We start from the raw sequence: 25,642 nt of genomic DNA, 5'->3' as shown, positions 1-25,642 counted from the left end.
TTGTCTACTTTTCTGTCTCTCACAGCACTTCCTATAGTACTTTCAGCAAGGGCATGACTATAAATGTAGACGATAATGGCAAAATAGGAAATGCACTTTCATTTTATAAGATGTGGATGTCCTTTAATCCAACACATTTTATTCTTTTTAAAATATCAAAATAAAACCCCTCCAACTGAAAACAAGAAGACGCAGTAATAACTTTAAAATTAGTGTGAAATTAAGTACAATCTAAGTGGGCTTTTTGTCGAGCCTAATTCCTATTTGTGTAGCTCTGTCTGTTAAACAGAACACTTTGGCATGCATTATCTCATTTCGTCCTCAAAATAGTCTCTTCCGAATTGGATCCCAAAAGCCTTCTCAGACTCAGAAAAGGCTTCAAAACACTTTATTACCACGTGGAGGCTGATACCACCTGGCACATTGAGATGAAACAGTCTTTGGGAAGAAGCGGTTTGCTCGTCATGACCTTTCTGCCAGGTATTGGTCTAGGGTATTCTGTTTGCTAAAAGATGTTGAATATATGTCAATACATTGAAGTTTGATATTGCGTTGTTATGTTAATCAGGATTGGGTAAGTTATGCTGTAGTGACAAACAACCCTCATATCTCAGTGGCATCACAGAAGAAAGGTTGGTTTCTTGATTACAAAGTTGAGTAAGTCCAAGTGACGTTTTGGGGATAATGAATGCTCTGTAATTGCTCCATTGGGAACCTGCAGCTCCTTGGTCATTGCGCAAGGATGGACTGTGTTAGGGTGTTCATTCTAGCAATTAAATGCTTTGCCCTGGGAGTGACACATATCATTCACTTCTGCCCACCTGGACATGAAAGTGTAATCTTCATATGTGACAGGAAGGAGAGGAAAACCAGATGTGGGTGACATAGAGATTTCTACTACATGAGTTTTTTTCTTTTATCGATCAACAAAGACATATTAAGTTTTGGCTTTAACCCAGAGTAAACTTAGCCAAAGCAGTCAAGGCCTATGGCCTTCATCCACTAAAAGTATTACAAGTGTTACTCTGTAATGGCAGAGGTGATGCGTTTTTAGAACAATTATGTTTGGCCTCAAATTTTCCCTGATATAGGGCTATAGTGATCTCAATAGGATGCCAAAGCCATTGAATATGTTCAGTGAATTCAGGGGGAGAAGAAAATTGACCTGGCAGTTTTGATAGTGTGTAGAATAAATAATGAGCTGACTGTCTGCAATATGCATTTTCCAGTGCATCAGTGAACACTGTGAGAAGTGCGTTTTGGTTACATTGTTTTCTTTCAGCAACTGTAGAAAGCAGTTACAGGGATTAGGAAGAAGACAGAAAGGCCGAATGTTGTAGATCATATCGTTGAGCGTTATAACTTTGTGCTTCAGACCAAATTGCCATCTCTTTCAAATGTGATTTTGGCCTCCTCCAGGTTGATCTTACGTGGGCTAGTAAACTTGGTTTAAAAAAAAATCACTGGTTACTAAAAAAGAGTGTGTTTGCTCTACCTAGGAGTGAACTCCCTGTTGATTGCCTTAGTCTAAAACACGGGGATGGGGTTTTAAATTTGGTGCTCATCATTGTAGCTTGTAAAATTCAAATTCCAGGTCTCTACTCTCAACAATGTTGGATCACTGTTGTGGAACTTAAGAAATCATGTTTTTAACAGGAATTTCATTTGACTCTGATGTTTGCTAGCCCACAGACCATGTTTTGAGAAACACTGAACTAAAGCAAAGAACGTGGATGGGTTGGGAAATGGTCAGAATCTTGTAAATTCTGAGCAGACCACAAAAATATCCATATTGTCAGGTAATTTGTTCAATATCCTAAACAAAGGGCTTGGGAAACAGTCTGCATAGTAAACGTACAACAGGCTTTTCAAGATTTGACTGCTAGAGGCTGCTGTAAATTTTCTAAATAATCTGTACAATGGTTTTAGGCATTCCTTTTAGTTAATAGTGAGGGCTTCTCACCCACCCCATTTACTAGTGTCCTTTAGGATTGTAGAAAAGAATGCTTGGCCCTCAATGAGGACAATGGAAAGCAAGTTGAATGAATCCCTAAAAGGCATATTTTACTTGAAAAACATGCATTATGCTCTTTTCCAAGTAAACTGCACAGAAAAATGTAAATGAAGCATAAAGCTCTTATGAATTAGACCCTAAGCGTTTTTCTTTTTAGCATATAAACTGCCACTAAGGATGTGATAGGAATACGTTTTCTACTCTTTTTCAAACCGTAATTACATTTCCCTAGTAAAACTCAAATACTTGATATGGTCCTATTGCAACTGTACCAGACAGGTAATAATTGGAAAATTTAACGTAGAGCTTTATCTCTTAAATGCTAAAAGGTAGGGCTACTCACAGCATACAGAAGAGATGGCATTTGATTCAAAAGCTGTGAACCTGGTGATTCTCTATAATATTAATTTTGCATCTGGAAATATGTTCCAAAGCTGTAGCACTCTTTTAAATACATAAGAATAAAAAACAAATAATTCCTCCTTCAACCTTTACCTAAAACATCCTATAATCTCTATCTAACATTCAATAGTTCCATTTTTTGTTCACATCTCCCGTATTTCAGGTTGGAATGTGATGCATTTAAGTCTCAGAGCAGTACATTAACTTATTTAAGTAGCAATGGAATAAAGTGAAGCAAAAAAGAGGGAAATTCTCTGAGGAGCATCATTCAATTGTGTATCCAAAGATCACCAGAAAAAGGCACACAGTAAAACTTGTATAGAGAATTAAAGATTTGAGCAATGCTCTTCCCATCTATCAACACAGTACACTTTGTTAGTCAACATTTTAAAAAGTTACTGTCTTCTTTTTATTCAGCAGCTCTAAGACTTACACTACATTAAGCATGCATACACCTACATGGAGAACAATGAAAAGATCTTTCAGACATCTATGTGTTTTGATAATACTTTTCTGGGGACAATGCAAGTTAAATAGTTTCCACATAGGTACATCCTATGCAATTTCTATGGGAAAACTGTAGATTTGCAACTTTAGGACAAAGCCCATCATTGTCTGTAATATGATCATACATAGTAAGATGCTTTGAAGAGCAATGACGTAATTCCTTAGATCTCATGAAATCTTCAGCCTGACTTTGCATTCTCAGCTGGGGAAACTTGGATGTTTTTGAGTGCATATGAAACCAAATTCCATGGGCCTTTGACTTACTTGAGTTTTTTATAGGTTTCACCCAGACCTGATGCATCTCGTTTTTGTGTCTATCAAAAAAACAAAAAATAATTTATTTCCACATATTCCATTTCACTGCTTATTACTGTGCATATTTCATTACAAGAGATTTGCAGCAGCACAACTTTGTATGCGTGAATTAAAGTCATGATTTCTAGAAGGATTTCTCAACTTTGAATGCATAAAAGATAGTATAACTAAAAATAGTATAACTTTAATCCCCAAACTAGAGATCACATTCAGCATCCTCCAGTAATTCAGACTGGAAATGGTCTCATACAGTGGAAACATGTAGCTTCTGACAGCTAGAGAAGCAATGGAGCATAAGGATCCATAGCTCAGGTTTTTGAGTCAGACAAGTTTTAAATCTCTGCTGTACTGTTTACCAGCAGGCTTGATCTTAGGATTATGCTCTCTGAGCTCAGTTTTCCCCGTGTGTAAAATGGATAAGAGAATAGTTATAATAGTTAGGACAGGCTAACTGCTATATCAGACTCCTAAGTATGTAAAGGTTCAGACACAATAGAAATGAGATTTTTCATTAATAGTACTTGGTAGTGACCAAAATGTTTCTTCTCCAGTTAGTCATTCAGAGACTCAGGCTGAAAGAGGTTTTACTGTCTTTAATATGTAGCTTTCAGGGTTGCTCTAGAGCAGTAGTTCTCAAATATTTTCTCATTATTTCTCCACTAAGGAGAAAAATTAAATTAATGAAACCCAATTAATTTAAATTAATTAATTAAATTTCATTTAACTTCTCCCTAATGAGAGAAATTAAATGCTAAGAAATAAGATTTTACCAGGTAGATACGAGCTTTGGAAGGCCACAAACCATTGCAATAACAAAGATTTTTTTGCTCCCCCAAGCAACAATGTTCACTTATTGGGAGCCATATTACCCACACGGAGAATGTATATGTTGTAAGTTACCTCTGTGCTAGCATCTAGAAAGGGAAAAGAGAGTGAAGGAGTACACGTGTGAGATTTTTTATGGGCCAGGCCTGGAAGTAGCCCGTATCACTTCTGTTTGTACTCAATTGGCTAGAATTCAGTCACATGGTCACCCCTAAACGCAAGGAACATTGAGAAATGTAATCTAGTTGTGTTTCAGGAAAAAGAGAAGATGTATTCTTTGGTGAACAGCCAGTGGTTTCTTTTACTATTTTACCTGCTTTGTGTGATGTGTGGTGAGAATTTAGTTAACACTTAATAGGAATTAAATGTTTAGCATCATGTCTAATACATTGTTAGTACTAAATAAAATTTTTTGAATATGCATAGGAAAAGAGGCAAAATTAAGAAATGTCCTCTCTCCATCATTTAATCTATCAGGGAATGAAAAGAAAGAGTTTGAAGGAGCCTTAGAAACCATGTAGGCTGATCTTCCATTGACAGATTTCTGTTTGAGCATTTTTAGCAAAACAGAGGCAGTGCATTTCCTGGTCATAGCTTGAATTACATGAAAGTTTTCATTCCAGGCAAAAATCTATATCCTCAGAACTCCAACTGTCCCACTCTACCCGTTATTTGCTTTACCCTCTGAAATTGTTTACTCAACAAATGTGTATTGAGTGCTTACTGTATGACTAGTAGCACGCCAGGCTTTGAGGAATCAAAAACAAATTTATGCTCCTTCCTTTTAAAGACTTGAAGCTTTCTACCCTTCAAAAGGCAGGAAACTTGGTCTTAGTCATTACTATGAAATATATCTTCAGCCCCTAGCACAGTGTGGGCATTTAGCAGGTGCTCGATAAATAGTTGAAAAAGTGGGTGTGATGGTGAAAATAGATAAGAAAAGCAGACAAGGTCAGAATAGGAAAATGAATTATATTAAGGAGGCAAGGACCTTCTTCTGGGAGAACAGCCAAAAGCATATGTGCAAGGAAGCATATGAGAATTTACCATGTTAAAGAATGGGGTAGGGGGTTTTCTAGAATAGGAAATAGCATGTTTGAGGCTATTTAAGCATGTAGAGGTGAGGGTTTGTCAAAGTGTGGTAGACCAGTTGAATAGTGTCTGTCAAAAATTCATGTCTACCAAGAACCTAAGAATGTGAGCTTATTTGGAAACAGGGTATTTGCAGATATAATGGTTGGGAATCCAGAAGTTAAAGGAGGCAGGGGAAGATTCTTTCCTAGAGCTTTCGGCAGGAACATAGCCCTAATGACACTTTGATTTTGGACTTCTGACCTCCAGAACTGTGGGAGAAAAAATAATTTGCTGTTTTAAACACCTAGTTTGTGGTAAATTGTTATGAAAATTCTTGGAAACTAATACAGGAGGTTTTTATCAAAGTATAGTCAATGGAGGTTTGGGGAGTGGGCAGTAACACTGTCCCACGAAACTCATGATGGCTCCGTTGTTGTAAATAAAGTAGGAACACTTTAAACTGGCTTACCAGATGAACTGATACTCTTAATGCCCTCTGTACAGGATACCGATGGATACCCAGGCTTGACTGAACACTTCGTGCTGGTAGATTACTCTGTGGTTTGCCCAAATCCTAGTTTCAGGAGTTGAGCTGTGTGCTTACCAAGAATCAGTTGTGTTTGTTCCCAAATCTGTTTTTGTCAATTATACTTGTAATTTTGCAATATTATTATAATATATATTTAATGAGTAAAGTATGAGTGTGGCACAAGAGTTATTTCTTTGCAAAATAACAAAATATTTTGCAAAGATTGGAGTTTGATTTAAAAATTATCATGGGGTTCCCCATTCATGGATTCAACCATTGGCAGATCTAAAATACAGTATTCTTGGCATGCAGAGCTCATGGATGCAGAGGGCAGATTGTTTCCATACGAAGGTTCACAGGGCTGAAAAAAAAATTAAAAAAAAATAAGTAAATAAAAACACACACGCAAAAAAAATTAAGAAAGTTTTTGCAGTCAAATTGCTTTTAAAGTGTCCTAATGTTTCGCATATTAAAAAAATTGAAACCGCCAATTGTAAAGGAGGCATTTTGGGAGTGGTTTATACAAAATAAACTTTGAGGAAATTTAGTTAGTGGCTGCTCCATTATATATCAGAGATGGATACATGGATGTATACTTACATATTTGACATTTAAATGAAATATTTAAGATATGCATTTTTAATAGTTTTTACTTGAACCAATTTTTATACTTAATTTTTTCAATTGTATTGAAAAAGAAAGTTTTTTATTGCACATTGCTAAAAAAGATTGGGTAGAAAGGCTTACAAGTGGTCTCTTCAGGGATAATAAGTTTTCTTTCAATTACAGTGAGTGTGGAATAAATTTCTTTTTAACCTGACAGTGGCTTTATAACTTTAGAAGCTGGGATTTGTGTTCCTGGTGAAGGGGGACTCATGTTTCCTAAGTAAACAATATCTTAAATAGATCTTATTTCCCAGGCCTGGGAATCTATTTATCTCAAGGTCATAGAGGCTGTTATAGAGAGAAGCAGGGATGGAAGCAGGTTCTTCTTTCACTCTGTCATGTTCTGTACAATGTGCTTCACCAACACAAAGGGAATTTTACACCAGTCACTTTTCTCTTTCTTTTTACTCCTCCTCTTCCTCCTCTTGTTACTTTTTCTCCTCCAGAATGTATCTTTCAAGTTCTAGTTCTTAGTTTGCATATGCTCTGTCAGAATGTCATCTATTTGCGCGTTGGAATTATCTTGTATGTGTATTTTTAGCATATTTGAGTTTCAAAGTATATGTTGCTTGGATAAACATTAGTATTTGTTTAAGTTCTTTGAACAATAATCAATTGATTATTGAGGATGTGGCCTTGACATTGGAAATAGGCCAAGAGATAGGGAAATTTAGCCTGATTTGAAATTTTGTCATGGATAATTCATCAATGAATAATTACAAAACTATTAATCTGTCAGCAAACATTTTTTAAATGACCATCATATGCCAGGCACTGTGCTAAGTGCTGTGGAAGATAAACATGAATAAGAAAGACTCCTTCAGCCTTTTAAAACTCTGAAGATTTTATATTAGCATCTCTTTCTTCTGAGATAAAAACCAAGATTGCCAGGGACAGTAGTTGTAAGCCTTAAAACCCTGTTGGAATATTTAGTACCATATAAATGCTATCAGTGGGAGAGAGAGTGCTAAAATTTAGGTCTGAAGATATAAGAACACGCTTTCCATGTTTGAAATCACCAGTTAACTATTCAGGAGCATATAAGTGCCTGGGCATAATATTCACTTTGAGTTAGTGTGGTGTGTTGTAAAGAACACGAGAGAGAGAGAAAAAAAGTGACGGTTTCTAGTTTTAGCTCGTCCAGTAACTGGCTCTGTGATCTTGGGCAATTCACTCTGATTCTTAGGTCCCCATACTCCCCTTAGTACTGATTGGTTGAGATGGGGTCTACTGTCTCTTCCGGTTGTAAAAATCTCATTTAGTGTAGAATTTCAAGACTGTTTGAAGGACCTAGAGCATCCTATATAGGCTTTCTGAAGTACTTCATTACCCTCACCACATAGTGTGATATTTGAAAGTATAGTTTTTGTCACAGAGACATTATATGATTTAATCTGCTTTCTTTCACCTTGTTTGTACTCTTGTTGGAGAAGGAGGTGAAAAGAGACCAGTATCTGCTTGGTGATTTGACAAATAGTTGAAGGAATTAGAAATTCTTAGCCTGAACTAGTATGACTGATATGGTTTGGCTGTGTCTGCACACAAAATCTCATCTTGAGTTGTAATCCCCATAATCCTCATGTGTCAAGGGTGGGACCAGGTAGAGGTAATTGAATCATGATGGGGGGTCTCCCTCATGCTGTTCTCATGATAGTGACTGAATCTCATGGGATCTGATGGTTTTATAAGTGTCTGGCATTTCTCCTGCTTGCACTCAGTCCATCCTGCCACCCTGTGAAGAAGGTGCCTGCTTCTCCTTTGCCTTCTACCATGATTATAAGTTTCCTGAGGCCTCCCCAGCAATGCGGAACTGTGAGTCAATGAAATCTTTTTCTTTCATAAATTACCCAGTCTTAGGTATTTCTTCATAGCAGTGTGAGAACAAACTAATACAGGAAATTGGTACCAAGGTAATGCGGTGCAGCATAAAGATATCTGAAAATGTGGAAACAACTTTGCAACTGGGTAACACACAGGGACTGCAACAGTTTGGGAGGCTCAAAAAAATGTGGGAAAGTTTGGAACTTCCTAGAGACTTATTGAATGGCTTTGACCAAAATGCTAATAGTGATATGGACAATGAAGTCCAGGCTGGTCTCAGATGGAGATGAGGAACTTGTTGATCACTCTTGCTTTGCTTTAGCAAAGAGACTGGTAGCATTTTGTCCCTGCCCTAGAGATTTGTGGAACTTTGAACTTCAGAGAGATGATTTAGGGTATCTGGTGGAAGAAATTTCTAAGCAGCAAAGCATTCAAAAGGAAGCAGAGCATAAAAGTTTGGAAAATTTGCAGCCTGATAATGCAGTAGAAAAGAAAATCCTATTTTCTGGGGAGAAATTCAAGCCCGCTCCAGAAATTTGCAAAAGTAACAAGGAACCGAGTGTTAATCACCAAGACAATGGGGAAAATATCTCCAGGGCATGTCAGAGACCTTGGGGCAACCCCTCCTGTCTTGGGCCCAGAGGCCTAGGCAGAAAAAATGGTTTTCTGGGCCAAGGGCCCCTCTGCTCTGTACAGCCTTGGGACATGATGCCCTGCATCCCAGCTGCTTCAGCTCTAGCTGTGGCTAAAAGGGGCCAAGATACAGCTCAAGCCATTACTTCAGAGGGTGCAAGTCCCAAGCCTTGGCAGCTTCCATATTTTGTTGAGCCTGTGGATGCACAGAAGTCAACAACTGAGGTTTGGGAACCTCTGCCTAGATTTCAGAGGATGTATGGAAATGCCTGGATGTCCAGGCAGAAGTTTGCTGCAGGGGCTGAGCTCTCATGGAGAACCTCTGCTAGAGCAGTGCAGAAGGGAAAGGTAGGAACCCCCACACAGAATCTCCACTGGGGCACTGCTTAGTGGAGGTGTGAGAAGAGGGCCACTGTCCTCCAGACTTCAGAATGGTTGATCCACTGACAGCTCGCACCATGTGCCTGCAAAAGCCACAGACATTCAACGCCAGCCTGTAAAAGCAGCCAGGAGAGGGGCTGTACCCTGCAAAGCCACAGGGGTGGAGCTGCCCAAGGCCATGGGAGCTCACCTCTTGCTTGCATCAGTGTGACCTGGATGTGAGACATGGAGTCAAAAGAGATCATTCTGGAACTTTAAAGTTTAATGACTGCCTTATTGGATTTTGGACTTGAATGGGGCCTGTAGCCCCTTAGTTTTGGCCAATTTCTCCCATTTGGAATGGGTGTATTTACCCAATGCCTGTATCTTCCTTGTATCTAGGAAGTAACTAACTTGCTTTTGATTTTACAGGCTCACAGGCAGAAGGGACATGCTTTGTTTCAGAGATTTTGGACTTGGACTTTTGGGTTAATGCTGAAATGAGTTAAAACTTTGGGGGACTATTGGAAAGGCAAGACTGTGTTTTGAAATGTGAGGACATGAGATTTGAGAGGGGCTGGGGTGGAATGACATGGTTTGGCTCTGTGTCCCCACCCAAAATCTCATCTTGAGTTGTAATCTGCATAATCCCCTTGTGTCAAGGGCTGGGCCAGACGAAGGTAATCAAATCATGAGGACAGTTTTCCCCATGCTGTTCTCATGACAGTGAGTGAGTCTCATAAGATCTGTTGGTTTTATAAGCATCTGGAATTTACCCTGCTTGCACTCACTCTGTCCTGCTTCCCTGTGAAGAAGGTGCCTGCTTCTTCCCTTTCCTTTACAAATTATCCAGTCTTGGCCATTTCTTCATAGCAGTGTGAGAACAGACTTATACAATGACCAAGGCAGAAAGACAAAGCAGCATGGAGTATTTGAAGGAGTGTCATTAAACATAAGCACTCATGATTCAAAGAATGGGACATGTGTTTTGTTTTCCAGAAGCTCCATTTGGTGAAGGAGAGAGACACATGAAAAACAAGTGATGAGTCTCATGTGATGAGGCAGGAAGGACTGGGTACTAGACGACCCCAGTAGAGATAAAATGGGAGTACAGGAGAGAAAGTTTTTTTTGTTCCTTAGAGAGCAGAACGCTAATAGATGGATCAAAGCTACAGGGGGGCAGATTTTTACTCATTGTAAGAAAGGATTCTCTGATAATTTAAGTAATCCAGCATTAGAGGGCACATCTCTTGGAAATAAGTGGGAGACTATCTTTGCTTTCCACTAATCAAAAAGATGCTGGATGCATTTATTAGAATCTGCACCAGGTGGGAGTTGGATTCAGTGATCTCTAGCTTATCTTTAGAAACTCAAACTTTGTAAGACAACTTTCGATTGACCAAATAGCTTCCTTTCATTGGATTCATCCTATAAGAGGCCACAGGGTAGATTTCATGTTATAATGAAAATCACCACCACTACCATCACAACAACAATAGAAAAATGAGAATATCTTATTGAAAAGGAGGGTCATTATTTCCATGGGCATTGCTATTCCCATTAAATAGTTCCTATTGTCTATAGACAGAATGCATGATCCCAAACCAGGATAATAGATACAGAAAAAGTTCAAGAAAACGTAATTCCTGAGAAAATAGTGGACTCCATGACTTCTGAAAAGGGGGATGCTGGAATGAGGCTTGCATAGAAGGTGGCTGTGATAGGATTTACTCCAAAGTGCTAAGCTAAGATTTCCTTTGAGGCTGTTGCCTTTAAGCTGCATGACTCACTGGCAAAATTCACAAAACAAAAATGTGATCACTGAGGATTATGCTGCCATTGCTGGTAACATGCTGGCAATGATCGTAACAGGACTTGCCAAGCACACATTGACCCTGTGAGTCACATTGGTTCCCATGGAGATTAACACCATCAGCAGTGGGGGCAACAGCCCAGAAGTGCGATTGGTGTTAGACAGAGAAGAGAAAAATGGCAGTATGATCCTCTAGAAATGCAGCAATTGGAATGAAAAAGGAGCATGGGCTGGCGTAACTCGGGAGAGAAAATGACTTGTAATGGCATAGCAACCTGCTTCTCTTCCTGCAAATGGCTGGGGAAAAAGTGTGCTTCCTGGCAGATAGGCTACAATCTACTGTTATTTATCTGGCTATTTCCAGCAAGTTTTCTTCTTATCCTAGATAGCTTATCTCTTCAAAGGAATCTGTCCAAGGTGAACTCACCATGGGCCAAAAGGTCCTGCCTCTGGGACTGCACATCCGATTTACATGTTGGGGCTTAGGGGTGGGAAGGGCATAGTTTACTTAGATATATCTTGCTAGGTTTAAATTTTCTTTCTGGATACAAATATTTTTTACTTTTATTAAAAAACCCCCATGACTTCAATTTCACAATTTATGTAGTTATTTCATGTATTTTAATAGGGCAGTTGGGTTTCTGATAATTATAGTCTATTTTTCCTTTGGAAGTTGTCATGGGAGCATGTGCTGGGCAGTTGCCCCACCCCCTCTTGTCCTTTGCAACCAGGTCTACTTGCACACTTTTATGCAGGCTGCAGCAGCCTTGTGTATGAGTTGATCCCTCTGGTGCCTGACTTGCCAGCCCTCTCCCATATAGAGAGAGGAAAAAGTCTGAAGACACACATATTTCCCAAATTCAATATCTTGAGTAGCTGAATCGTGCCCAGCTCAGATGAATCAGGGTATTTAAAGTGAGCTGTACTTTTTCTTGTCTCTTTTGTATCTGCAGTTGTGGAAAATGCCTGTTAGTTGCTGAATGGTCAAACAGATGTAAGAAGAATAACTGGTTCCTAGCAAAATCAGATTAAATTGCCTCAAAAGTAACCAAGCTAAAATGACAACATGTCACCCTGGAAAAGAAGGAAGATAATGGCTTTCAAAGGAATGAGAAATCACTTCTTGAGAAAATTAGAGTTAATAAGATATCTGAAGATGGAAAACATGCCATCACCCTTCCAAATGTTAGTTGTTGATGACTGTTCCATCTAGTGGGAGATGCCACTTGGCATAGAGAAAAATGCACTGGGCTGTTCATAACCACAGTCTCACCTGTACCATTGACTGTTGGTGAGGTGTTGGGTACATGTTCCAAGTTCACTGAGCCTCGGTTTACTCATCTGTAAAATAAGCACTTTTACTCACACAGTCTCAGAGCACTGAACACGGTGCCTGAAAGGGAGGACACTCAGTGTGTGGTAGAGAAGATCATGATGGTGATGTTGAGGGTGACCACAATGATGATGACAATGTGACGATGACATAATGAGCCATCACATTAGTAAGGGTTTTCTAGAGAAACACAGCCAATAGAATGTCCTAAGATATGCAGTTGGCAAGCTGGAGACCAAAGAAGAGCCAATATTTCAGTTTGAGTCTGAAGGCAGGAAAAGACTGATGTCACATCTCAAAGCAGTCAGGCAGAGGGAGTTCCCTCTTGTTCTCACTCAAGGAGGGGTGAGTCGTTGTGTTCTACTCAGTCTTTTGACCTATTGGATGAGGACTGCCACATTCAGGAATGCAATCTGCTTCACTCAGTCTGAATTCAAATATTAATTTCATCGAGAAACACCCTTATAGACACACTTAGAATAATGTTTGACCAAGTATCTGAGAATTTCGTGGCCCAATAAGTCAACACATAAAATTAACTACCAAAATTATGATCATCAAGGGATCTTGCCCTTTAGTTCCAGATTCGGTGATTCTAAAAAGGGTGCTTTTTTTGTAAAGCAGTTTTCAAAAACTTGCTTTTTGTAAAGGTTCTGCCTTATAGGAAGCTCAGAGTTTTGCATTCTTTGGCTTGGGGAAGCACTTTGAAAACGGAATCTTACGTTTTCGGAACATGCTTTTCAAAATCCTGTTTTCTGAACTCTTGCTTAATGACACCCAATCTCAAGGTGCTACATTGTGTATATCAGAGAAGCAGCCTAGCCTAGTGCCTAAGAGCTCAAGAACATTGTTAAATTCTTCCTTTGCCACGTACCAACTTGTGTAACTTTGGGCAAGTTACTTAACCTCTCTGTTTCAGTTTCCTCACCTGTAAAACGGGATGGAAATAGTGCCTACCTTATAGGATTGTTGTGAGGATGACATATGTTAATGCATGTAAAGTACATAGACTAGCACCTACCTGGCACAAGGTACACACCTATTAACTATCAGATATTATATATGCTACTGAAAAATTAAAGATTTACAGTGGTACCACATTTCAATCCTGTTCATTTATAAATTAATCTGTTGTGAAACTTACCAGAGTATCTTTAATTGATGGTATTTTGTAGTTGTCAGCTCAGCTTCGGAATTTGTTCTCGAGTCTTCCTTGAAAAGCATTTGTGTGTATGTGTGTGTATGTGTAAAAGCCTCTGCTAATGAATGTTGATGCAGTGCATCTGCCCACCAGATGGCGCAGTGCTCCCGCTGTTCCGAGGCTCAGCTACCCTGAGGGAGGCAGGGAATTTTGATCAGCTTCTGAAGAATCACCTCATCTCTCCCTGCAGAGAGCACAGAGCACAAGACTTCACGTTATGTCAAGTACATGTCGCTAGTTCTTGTTTGTGATTTTGTAGGAACTCGCAGGCTATAACATTATTTTTTGCAAGAAATTTGTATTATAGAAAAATGATTCATAAATTAAATAAATTAAAATGGTCATATATATGTATGTATGTATATACACACACACAGATATAAACATGTGCACAGGTCTAACATAGTTTTTCTCTCTGCAGCATCTCTTGCAAAAGCCCAGCTCCTAGAGAGCAGGAGCCTTCCCAGACTGTATCAAATTACCTCGGGGATGGAGAAACTTACACGGCACTAATAGAAATCAAATGGCAGAGCTCAGCTTTCTGGTAAGAGCAGGTCCTGGCTCCTTCCTTACATGAAGACCTGTCCAACACTGCTTGCTATCTCCTCCTCTGCCATCTGAAATCTGTGCCTCAAGCCGAACAGCAGCCTTCTAAATCTCTTTATTCTAAATTTGGCGCAAACTTCTTTCATCTGTGACTTTTGGAGTCTTCTGCTGCATCATCCCATGATCCAACTTGGAGTTGGGAGCTGTTTCACTGACTTACCAGCTCTCAGCATAAAGAACCTTTTTTAGCCCCCAAAGAGTCTGAACAACAGACCTCCTCCACAAGGAAATGGTGAATTGATCACACTGAAAACTATTTTGAAGTCAAGCAAGGCCAGCTTATGTCGCTCTCCTGCAGCAGAGAATGACTTTCACTTGCTCACTTTCACACTTGCAACCTTCCATTTTCCACAAACTGTCACTGTGATCTATTAGAAATATAAATTATGTCACTTCACTCTTCTCCCTAAAACTCTTCATAGATTGCACATTCTTTATTCCTAACGTCTTTTATACACTCATTTCAGAGTACTAACGGCATTTGTAATACTATTACTTGCTTATTTATTTTATATCTTCTCACCTAGAGTGTAGGCTCTAAGAGTGGGAACTTTGTTGCTCTTGTTCTCCAAAGTATCCCTTTGAGCTAATGCAAAGTTAAATATAGGAGACATTCAATAAATAATTATGGAACCACACTGTTCTTTCAGCTGCCTGCCACTTTTCATGACTTAGAGCCCCCAAAGTCCACATCCAAAGAAAATTACAAAGTGACAATAATGAAAAACAAACAACAATGATCATTTATTGAGCACATACTATACACCAGGCACTTCATGCACAATAACTCTATTTCTTGGATTTCCAAGTGTGCTATTATCATTTCAGTTTTATAAATAAGAAAGTTAAGGTGAAGTAATTGATTAGAAGGTACATGGAGCTGGGATAAAACCCACATCTCTTTGGTCTCAGAGTTGATACTTTTTCTATTATTCTAGGCTCTGTCTTTATCACACTTTCCTTACATTTTCCCCTGACTCTGAAGATGTTATTAATGTTTATAACATGGAATATAGTGACATTAGATAAATGTAGACTATATCTGCATATTTTCTATCCTGACTCTAGACACAGACATATCCGAAAAAAACTCTTTTAAAAAAATTAATAAAGCAACTATGTTGCTCTCAAAAAATCTTTCAAACTGTACAATAGCTTGTAGGCTGGTCTAGTGGCAAGCCCCTAGGGTCCAGAAGGAAGTTTCATGCAGTGTAAAGCTTCAGATACATCCCTGATGTCACCCTCATTTCATCTGCGTTCTGGAAATAGAGAAGACTGAACGTAAAACAAATCCAAATTTATTTATTTATTTATTTGTTTATTGTTCATTTGTTTATTTTTTTGAGACTGAGTTTTGCTCTTATTGACCAGGCTGGAGTGCAATGGCACAACCTCGGTTCACTGCAACCTCTGCCTCCTGGGTTCAAGCAATTCTCCTGCCTCAGCCTCCTGAGTAGCTGGGATTACAGGAGCCCACCACCACGCCGGGCTGATTTTTTTTTTTTTTTGGTATTTTTTAGTAGAGACACAGTTTCACCATGTTGGCCAGGCTGGTCTCGAACTCCTGACCTCAGGTGATCCACCTGCCTTGGCCTCCCAAAGTGCTGGCATTATAGGCATGAGCCACCACACTTGGCCAAATTGATGTTTTCTTTCTTTCTTTCTTTCTTTCTTTCTTTCTTTCTTTCTTTCTTTCTTTCTTTCTTTCTTTCTTTCTTTCTCTCTTTCTTTCTCTCTTTCTTTCTCTCTTTCTTTCTTTCTTTCTTTCTTTCTTTCTTTCTTTCTTTCTTTCTTTCTTCCTTCCTTCCTTCCTTCCTTCCTTCCTTCTCTTTCTTTCTTTTTTTCTCTCTCTCTCTTTCTTTTTTTTTTTTGACAGAGCCTCGTTCTGTTGCCCAGACTGGAGTGCAGTGCCATGACCTTGGCTCACTGCAACCTCCACTGCCTGGCTTCAAGCTATTCTCTTGCCTCAGCCTCCCGAGTAGCTGGGACTACAGGCGCGTGCCACCACGCCTGGCTAATTTTTGTATTGTTTTAGTAGAGACGGGGTTTCACCATGTTGGCCAGGCTGGTCTCAAACTCCTGACCTCATAATTTGCCCTCCTCGGCCTCCCAAAGTGCTGGGATTACAGGAGTGAGCCACCGCGCCTGGCCTGATGTTTTCTTAAGAAATGAGAGACACCAAGGCACAAGCATTCCTGTTTTGATGACCTGTTGTAAAGGTACAATTGCCCCAAGTGGAGATAGTGACTTTCCTTCTACAATCTCTACTAGTATTTCAATAATGCAAAAATGCAGGGGGAGCAGCATACTAGCTGAAGAGCAACTAGAGGCCAGGAGGAAATGCAAGGGAGACTACCAACAGTGATGATGCTCAGCCTAGGTGGCAGCACACAATGAAAGTCTAGTGCCCAGCAAAGGTGGCAGTACTGGGCAGATACAGAAGCTGCCAGCAGACCTGGCAGCTGTGATCCATGCCTAGCAGAAGGGACAGTGATATCTGGCAGGTGCAAGAGGCATCTGACCAATGGGCTTTGTGCATGTGCAATCTCTTTGCATATGTTTCAGTGAGCTGATTTTCCATTTGGTCTCACATACCTTTCTTTTATCTTTGCTGTGATTTCTTTGATTTATTTAGATTTTTATATATAACTGCATTAATTCTTGCTGGTTGATTCAAATCCTTGGAAGTGGAGTGGAGTGAGTGAGTTTGGAGTTACATCCCCTCCAAGAGGCATGGAGATAGCCTTGGAGACCCGGAGGCAAAGATGGAGATATTTTGTCAGGGCTGGGTTCTGTATTAACTGATGATGGTGGGATGATTACTGAGGACGTGACACAATTTGCACTCATAGGCTGGTTAAGCTTGTTTTAGGGCACAAATAATACTTCTACCTTATCAGATAGTTGTGAGGACTGAATAAGACCGCATGTATGAAGTGTTTGCTCAGTGCTTGGCATACGGTAGGTGATCAAAAGGGTTAATCTCCTTCCCCTTCCTTATTCTATTCTCATGGAATTGTAGACTTCCTTAATGCATTGTACCATTGCAGCATTCCTATCTAAAAGGTACTTTTAAGGAAGAGCATAATTATTTGACTAGTCCATTAAGAACATTAAAATAGAAATCCACCTGGATATTTTCCACACTGGAATAAACCAGAATAATACTAATGCAGAATATTTGTACCAGGGACTGTTCTGAGTTCTTTACATACAGAAAGTACTTAATCCTATTAAGTGTGCACCTTTACTATCTTCATTTTATAGAGGAGGAATACAGGTGCCAAAAGGTTACATAAATTTTCCAAGGTCACACAGTTGGCTAGTGGCAGAGCTAGAATTCATATCCAGGCAGGGACATGCATGCATAACCCCTGTGTTTGCTGCACGGGTATGTTTAGGTAATAAAGCAAATATTGACTGAATGCTTTCTACAAGGAAGACACTATGTGGCATGCTGCAAGCTGCCTTGCTAAGCCCTAGAGGGGCACCACTCACCGTAGTCTAGTTAAATGCAGTGCATAGCCTGCACAGCTGTACGCAGCAACCCTAGAGCACACCAAGATGTGATCCTTTGCCTGAAATCGGTCAGTCTGTAAAGCTGCCATTATGGAGAGCAAAAAATGTAGGAGCAGAGAGGACTGAAAGATCAATTTTGAGTCCTTTATCTATTTAAAAAGCACAGAGTTATGGGATAAGTTTATAGGTAAATGTTTCAAACTCATAGATTTCCCTTTATGGGTGTCAGCAGGAGACATGTCTCTAAGAGTTTAGTGCCTGGAAACATTGCTTTCTTGGGAAACAGATATTATTTTATTTTACAGAGAATGTGTCTCCTATAATACATTAAATAATACTTTTTTGGATTCATAGAAACTCAGAACCACATTAAGATTCCTATTTTTATAACTGTGTGCAATCTCTTGGCATATGTTTCAGTGAGCTGATTTTCCATTTGGTCTCACATACCTTTCTTTTATCTTTGCTGTGATTTCTTTGACCTATTTACATGTTTATATATAACTGAATTCATTCTTGCTGGTTGATTCAAATCCTTGAAAGTGGAGTGGAGTTACATCCCCTCCGAGTTACATCCGAGTAACATCTTGGAGTTACATCCCCTCCGGGAGGTATCAGGTAGGCTCTTGTGTGCAGTTCCCATTCACCGTACGGAATGACCAGGTACAAATTGTGCACCAGTCACTGTTTGATGTAGACGTTTCCTGGCTGTTTTGAAAGGAAGAATATTATTTCTGCTCTTTGTAGGGGAAGTGTTATTGTTCTTGTGGTTGATTGATTGATTGTATGATGACAATCCAGCTGTAAAGACCATCATTTTGACACATTTAATATTACTTTTGGTCCACTGAGGGCTGGCTTGAGTTTGAAAACAGAGAGCTGAAAGGGAAAGTCTACTGTTGATAGGGCAGCCATGGAAATTTTTTACAGCAAGAAAGCAGGTGGTACTATTGGAGTAAAGATCAAGACAACAGCATACAATTCCCCCAGGTCTACTCTGTTCTCTTTATGTGCCATGAGATACCACATTTAACATCTGCCAGGCTTGGGACTTGGTATCTATTTCCACTGGAGAGGAAAGAAAAATACAGGAAAATGTTCCAGGAGATTTCCATCTTGCTTAGTCTTTATTACAACCTTAAAAGATAATCATTTCTAATATTTTAGTCAATGATATAGAGATAGTAAAGCTTCAGTGAGATTAAGGAAGCTGCCCAAGGTCACAGAAAAGTTGGGATTAGAAATTGGATAGATATGGCCTCAAGCAGGATCAGCAAGCTCCTATTAACATGCAGTGTAGTACTTGCCTACTAGCAAAACAAAATCATTTGCTACAATATCTTTGCTTATTGAAGCTATGAACAAAGAGAGGAATCACAGTACTTTTAGGGAGAAAAAGTACCTCTGTAGTCCTGTCTGCTGGTGCAGTTCGTGTACAGAAAGACAACAAATCTCCTTGAATCCTGAACTGCTTGTCAGCCTCGAAAGGGTCTTTGAGGTGGCTTGTATATTGATTGACTGAAGTTGCATGTATGGTGTGTTGTCATCAAAAGGCAAGGTACCAACAGGCCACAGCTGCCATTAGTGCTGCCAGAGGACAGTCTATTCGGACAAGGAAAATAATCCATTGCTTGTCGCAGAGAAAAATGCGTTTGCACTGTGCCGCCTTCTTCTGACTGGGTTAGGAACCTATCAATACAGAAGATAATATAACGTGACTTTGTTTTTCTGATTTGGTGTTATTATTTCAGTCAGTTAGGGCATTGTACATTAAAAAAAATCCACAGCATGCAAAAAGTATATAGTTTTATTTTCTAAAGATGAATCACAGATACTGCTATTCCTCTGAGAAAGCAGAAGGCTTAACTGCTATCATTGACCTTGGCCTTTCAGAATCCTCTGTGGCCATTGTGGAGAAAAGAGAGCCAGCATCATCTGTTCTAGATTAGAATAGTGTCTGCAAGTCTTAGAGGGCACCTTGATGCTTTGGCTGTCTCAATTCGCCACATGGGGTGAGAAAAACCTCTGTATGTCATGGGGACAGGGACTAGATAAACAATGCAAACAATGTGTTTACAGATATGCAAATAAGCATGCAAATTAGACTCCTGTCGGCTTCATTTAGAATGTAATTTAAAATTAATTAAAAATTAAGAGGTAAATTAGACGCTAACATTCAACACCATATGGGAAAATATACATATTTATCAGAATGGCATATATGTATAATGCACAGGTGGGAGCTAATTGTGATGTGTGCAAAACTCCTCCATTTTGATATTGCATAAAATCAATGTGTGGAAGCCCAATATGTTGCAAGAATTATTTTTTAGCACTCTATGAATTAAAATTCACTCTAATTTAAGGATTAAGTGAATATATTTTATGTGCATTAAATTCTCTGCAAACTTATACTAGCAGATATAGAGTTTCACAATTGGAAAATGAAATGATAAATCAGGTACAGTTTACCTCCATAAGCTATAAAATATTTGTGAAACTCATTTTTCTCAAATGGGGTCATTGAGCACATTCACCCTGGCAGGCCTTTTGCATATTGTCAATATGTGATCTATACTTGGAAAGTAATGACTTCCCTCTCACAGTCACTGAAGGAGTTCTGGGTGATTAATGAGTTAATGGCTGCATCCACACAAGGCCAAAACAACTCATTGAAAAGTGAAAAATTCAATCACTCCCCTGATTGTTTTGTCTACAAAGCAACCAAACTACCTCTGTGATTGATTTTCTTTTCACTGAATTGATTGCTATTTTTTGGCAACTTTGTTGAATTAACCAATTGTTTGATCTAACCAGAGTGCAGACCTTCTGTGAATGCAGCAAAACATTTTTATACTAACCTTTATCCCATCCCTGAAGATACACATAAGCAAGGAATCAACATATATATACAGTACCTGTGTAAGAAAATTAGAATTATTCCATATTTTGGCTATCTTGTATAAAATATTTAACTTTATTCAGAAGGACATAGTTCTTTTAAAATAATGACAAGTAATGCAAAGGATCTTTTCTCATTTGATTTCAAAGTCTTCAGAGACAAGGCTCTGAAATAAACCCAAATAAAGTGACCACAGAGTAGGCATATTATAGAGACAAAGGAAAACCAGCAACAATAATGAGACAAAAATAAAACAAAACCCCTGCAAAGACTGCAAGAGGTTTCAGGAAACAATGCAATGAATGAGCAAATTAGGAATTTTGAAGCACATTCTGAGAGCTAGAATGGCCAGTGTCAAAATTGGGAGATAGGCGTGGGAAGTAAAAGAAAGATTTAAGAAAAAATGTGTGTTCTTGGCTGATATATAGATGTACACACTGCCCTAATACAATTGAGCACTCTGGACAAAAATAGCTTCTTGTGTTCATTTATCTCTGTTAAATTTGATTGCTTTATTTTTAATAATGCTGGCACGCTCTGGTTAATGTGATGAAAAATATTATTCTTAAAAATGTTTGAGTAGAGAGCAGGTTAAAGCACACCTGTTAAAGAGTCAATTAAAATTTGGAAAGGAAAGAAAGAAAGCTACATTGTTAGAAGCTTTGCTTTTAATTCATCCTGATTTGATGGCACAGCAGGTGTACAAAGAGGAAAGGGAAGTTCTCATTATTGTTTGCCTCAATTGAATACAAAGAGTCGTGTTTAAAAAGGATAGAAATTTATTGAAACAAATGGTATTAGAGTAGAAATGAGTTCTGCCATCACTTACTTCAAAGCTTCTTAATTTACAGATAAGTCTTCTGAGGTTCAGAAGGGTGAGATGACACATTCAAGGTCACGTGGCTCATTTGTGTTGGAGTCAGAGGTTTCCAGATTTTTTGACTTTTAGTCCAAGAAGCAGTCCCTGTGCATGTGTCAGAGATGAACAAGCCAGGTGAAAATTTTAAAAGTTGAAAGAAAAAAGGATGAATTCATTTCAAGAACTGCATTTGAATAGAGACTGCAGTAGACAGAGGTTCTGATACTGAGACCTAAGAAAGTTGAGGCCAGGTGAGAGTCCCCTTTCTGAGTTACAAAATTTAATGTCACAAACAGTTGCAAAATTGTGTCTAAATGGGCCTCCCAGGTTCCAGGAGAGTAGATGGTCCTGAAGAAGGTCTTCCTGGCTGATCTGAGAGGTGACACAGAGGAATAAAGAGGGGAAGGATGAGATGAGCTTCTGAGTTTGGAAACTGCATTGATGGTGAAGATGGTCTCAAAATCATGTAAGCAAATTTCCATTTTTTGGAGAAAAAAGAATTTTAGTAGAGGATTTTTTTTTTAAAAGCTAGTGCTACAGGTACTATAGTGCTGAGGGTAAAGGTGAAGGCAGAGAAGAATTGAGCTCAGGTGAAGCCAGGTGATGTGGGAAACCTCAGACTGGGAATGGTTATGGTTGAATTTGTGATAGACAGAAGAGGAAAGGTCAGATGTGCATTTGACTAAATGCCTTTTGACAAAGCGTCCGTATAACTCTGATGCTTCTCTTAGGAAAATTGACAGCTTGTCACTAGGCATTGCAATTCCATTGTGGCATGATGCATTCATATTCAAGAGACATGACAGAGGTGTTTGCCTACCATCAGCCTGAACCAATGGCAAATAAAACAAGGCAGGCATAGTTTTATTTAAAAGGAAGAGCTGCTTTTAATTAGAGAATTGAAAGAATAATATTTTTCATCAGAGAATTTTCACAGGATCACAACATGGCTTATATATTGATATGATAAAGAATCATTTAGTAAAGGCACAGTCGGCTGGGGAGGGGGCTAAAGATGGGGGCCGGTTTAGCACTTCAGTTGAGCTTTCTGTTCCAAAAAAGAGTGAGAAGAGGTAGGACAGAAGAGAGAAAGAAGTGAGGTGGTCAGCGTGTATTTTTCCTTTTCTGTTTTTTTTGCATAAGGGTAGGGAGTAGGAAGACATATAAGATAACCAGTGAGGATAATGGGTTTTTGTTTTGAGATTCTGGGAGGGGCCAACACTAACCATCATGGGATAGGCCCACATAGTTAAGAAGGGAGAGCAGTTGGTTGGAGAAGAGAATATAGTTGGCACACTGAGGGTCTCTGGTTTCCTCTTAATGGGGATGCCTAGTCAAAAACATACAAGTCTGATGTGGCAGCTGCGGGACACCTAAGCCCCCTTCCCCCTCCACGCACCCCCACACTCACTGCCATCATGAGAAAAGAAGGGTAAGAGGAAGGCTGTTCGAAAGAGCAATTTTATTCAAGAGAGACTGGGTATTCCCTAAAGCGGCTGTTTAAATTATTGGATCAAGCTAAATTTAAACCAGGTTAGACATTTAGTTAATTTATTTTTCTCTAACCAGCAGGTGGAAGTTCAGAGAAAGACAAGATTATAGACAAAATAAAGGCACTACATTTTCTCTGGTAAAAAAGTCTCTTAACATTTTCATATCCTGTTGGTTTTCCAGGAAACATAGAAATACTCTGTAAGAAATAATCTCAAAATTGATGTGATGGATTAAAGATGAAAAAACATGACTTGGAATACTTAATGGGAACATTAGTCTATGTCTACACCCAGATCAACATGACTGAATATAGCTTTCTTAAAAAAGCAGTTGAATTCAGCAAGGCAATTGTTCTATTGCTCAATAAGATTTAATATTTGGATTGATTGAATTTCCTTTGCTTTTTATTTTGGAGTCTATGTTCATAACCTCAATAGAAGAGTGAAAATTTTCACTCAGAAACAATACATAATCCAATAAAGAGCCAGATACAAGACATTCTTTTATTTGGAAATATTCAAGGGATTGTTTAAGCAAGGGATGTCTTGATAGAGATAAGTACAGTCTAATTTGACACATATTGACAGTGCCCCATTAAGTGTGGGCACTTGATAGGCACTGAGATCCAGAGGGCATGAGGGGTGGAGGGGAGCACCCTGAGGAAACAGAAGTCATGGAGAATAATTCTGATTGAGGAAGTCAGGAGGGCTTCACAGAGGAGGAGACTTTTGAGCTGGGCCTTGAAGAAAGACTATGATTTACAGAGGGGGAGATTTTTCACAGGAAGGGGATTTGAGCTGAAGAAATGTGGACAAAGGAATATTAATGAATCAGTGCCCACTGGGCTTATAATCAGCCCAACAGTCTGATGTACCTGGATTGTAGGATGGGTATAAGGTGGGGTAAGGGAGGTGTGGCCAGGAAATAATGTTAGAAAGAATGATTGGGGCTGAGGAATAGAGGGACTCAAATGGCTTGTGATTTAAAAACAACTGTTTGGCGGGGCATGGTGTCTCACACCTATAATACCAGCACTTTGGGAGGCCGAGGAGGGTGGATCAGGAGGTCAGGGGTTTGAGACCAGGCTGACCAACATGATGAAACCTTGTCTGTACTAAAAATACAAAAATTAGCCAGGTGTGATGGCATGCACCTGTAATCCCAGCTACTCAGGAGGCTGAGGCAAGAGAATCACTTGAACCTGGGAGGCGGAGGTTGCAGTGAGCTGAGATCATGCCATTGCACTCCAGCCTGGGTGACAGAGCAAGACTCCATCTCAGAAAACAAAACGAAATAAAACAAAACAAAAAACTCTTTGTCCGGGGGGATTTAGAAAGAAGGCCAGCACAACCCACTTCATCTAACACTGCCTAGACTTGAGAGATGCTGGTATCTCTGTGACTGGGGCCGAATGTAAAGATTCAGAGCCTGTGATTCTTGTTCTGGGGCCTGCAGTGTAGAACAAATGGCCCCAGGTTTGTGTTGCTTGTGTGACTGTTTTGATGGGCTCCATTGCCTTAGACTGACTGGATCTCCTATGAGTTATCAAATTTGCCCAGGAGACGCACGTGAGTTGCCACTCAGGGACCATGGACAGCAGCCATTGGCTGGAGGATCAAAGGAAACAGAGGAAGACTCAGTAAAAAGACATGCGGTCAACAAGAAGCCCTCCAATGCCCGTATTGGATAGAGAATAGAGGTGGCAAAACCTCAAAATAACCATAAACCCTGTTTTATGTATGAGGTTCACACAAAGCAACAAACTCTTGCGGGTATATTGCAAAATCTCTCTGAGGACGGGTGTATTTAATTTGTTATTTGAGTGTAGCACCTGTGGTGGTTCATTCTTACACAAATTCCTGAGGTAATTAGTTTCACAGAATATTGCCAGGTTGGCACATCTCCCCTGCTCCCATCACTTTTGGGAATATTGGAACTAGAAGACAGGTATTCTTATCGCAGAGTTATATTAATAAATTTAATTAACATAAAACAACATTAATTCAGTGGCTGGCATCTGAGGCTGGAGAGCTCTCCCTTCTTTCACACCACCAAATTGCTGATCTTGTGAGTGTCTGCCAGCTAGCAGTTTTTTTAAAGCCAGAGTTATTGAGGTATAATTTACATCTAATAAAATTCCCTTGTTTAGGAGTATAGTTTCAAGAATGTTGACAAATATAGAGTTGTGTGATCATCACAGTAAGGACAGAGACTATTTCCATTATCCAAAAAGCCCCTCGTGTTCTTTTACAGTCAATCCCCTCCATTCCTGTCAGCTCCTGGAAGCAGCTGATTCCTGTCAGCATAGTTTTGCCTTTTCCTTAATGTCATATGAATGAAAGCATGCCATATGTAGCCTTTTGATTGTGGTTTCTTCCACTAGGCGTAATCTGCTTTTTGGATTCATTCATGTTGTGGAATGGATCATTTTGTTTCTTTTTATTGCTAAGTAGTTTCCCATTGTACAACATAATGTGATTGAATTTGTTTATTCACTTACCATTTGATAAACATTTGGGTTGTTTCCAGTATCTGGTGATTAGGATTAAAGTTGCTCTAAAAATTCACCTACAGGCTTTTATGTGTACATACGTATCAAATTCACTTGATGGCCTAGAAGTCGGTCATATGGAAAAGGGTATGCTTAATTTAATAAGAACTTTCCAATTCTTTTTGAAAGAGGCTGCACCATTTTGCACTTGTACTAGCAATGTATAAGAGTTCCACTTGTTCCTCATTTTCTCCATCGCTTTATATTTTCAACATTTT

At 39.3% G+C, this 25,642-nt stretch overlaps 1 long non-coding RNA gene across 1 annotated transcript; it reads left to right on the top strand.

The window, feature by feature from the left end:
- Nucleotides 1-11,109: 11,109 nt before the first annotated feature.
- On the top strand, nucleotides 11,110-14,737 carry LOC103890414 (uncharacterized). The gene is made up of 3 exons (XR_008524509.1): nucleotides 11,110-11,376; nucleotides 11,913-12,637; nucleotides 13,915-14,737. It is a non-coding gene; the product is annotated as an uncharacterized LOC103890414 (long non-coding RNA).
- The last annotated feature ends 10,905 nt before the right edge of the window (nucleotides 14,738-25,642 follow it).

The sequence above is a fragment of the Pongo abelii genome, chromosome 3, assembly GCF_028885655.2.
Source record: "Pongo abelii isolate AG06213 chromosome 3, NHGRI_mPonAbe1-v2.0_pri, whole genome shotgun sequence".
In the NCBI taxonomy this organism is placed as follows: Eukaryota; Metazoa; Chordata; class Mammalia; order Primates; family Hominidae; genus Pongo; species Pongo abelii.
The sequence above is the reverse complement of the archived record's forward strand: the minus strand, read 5'-3'. Positions and strand labels throughout refer to the sequence as shown.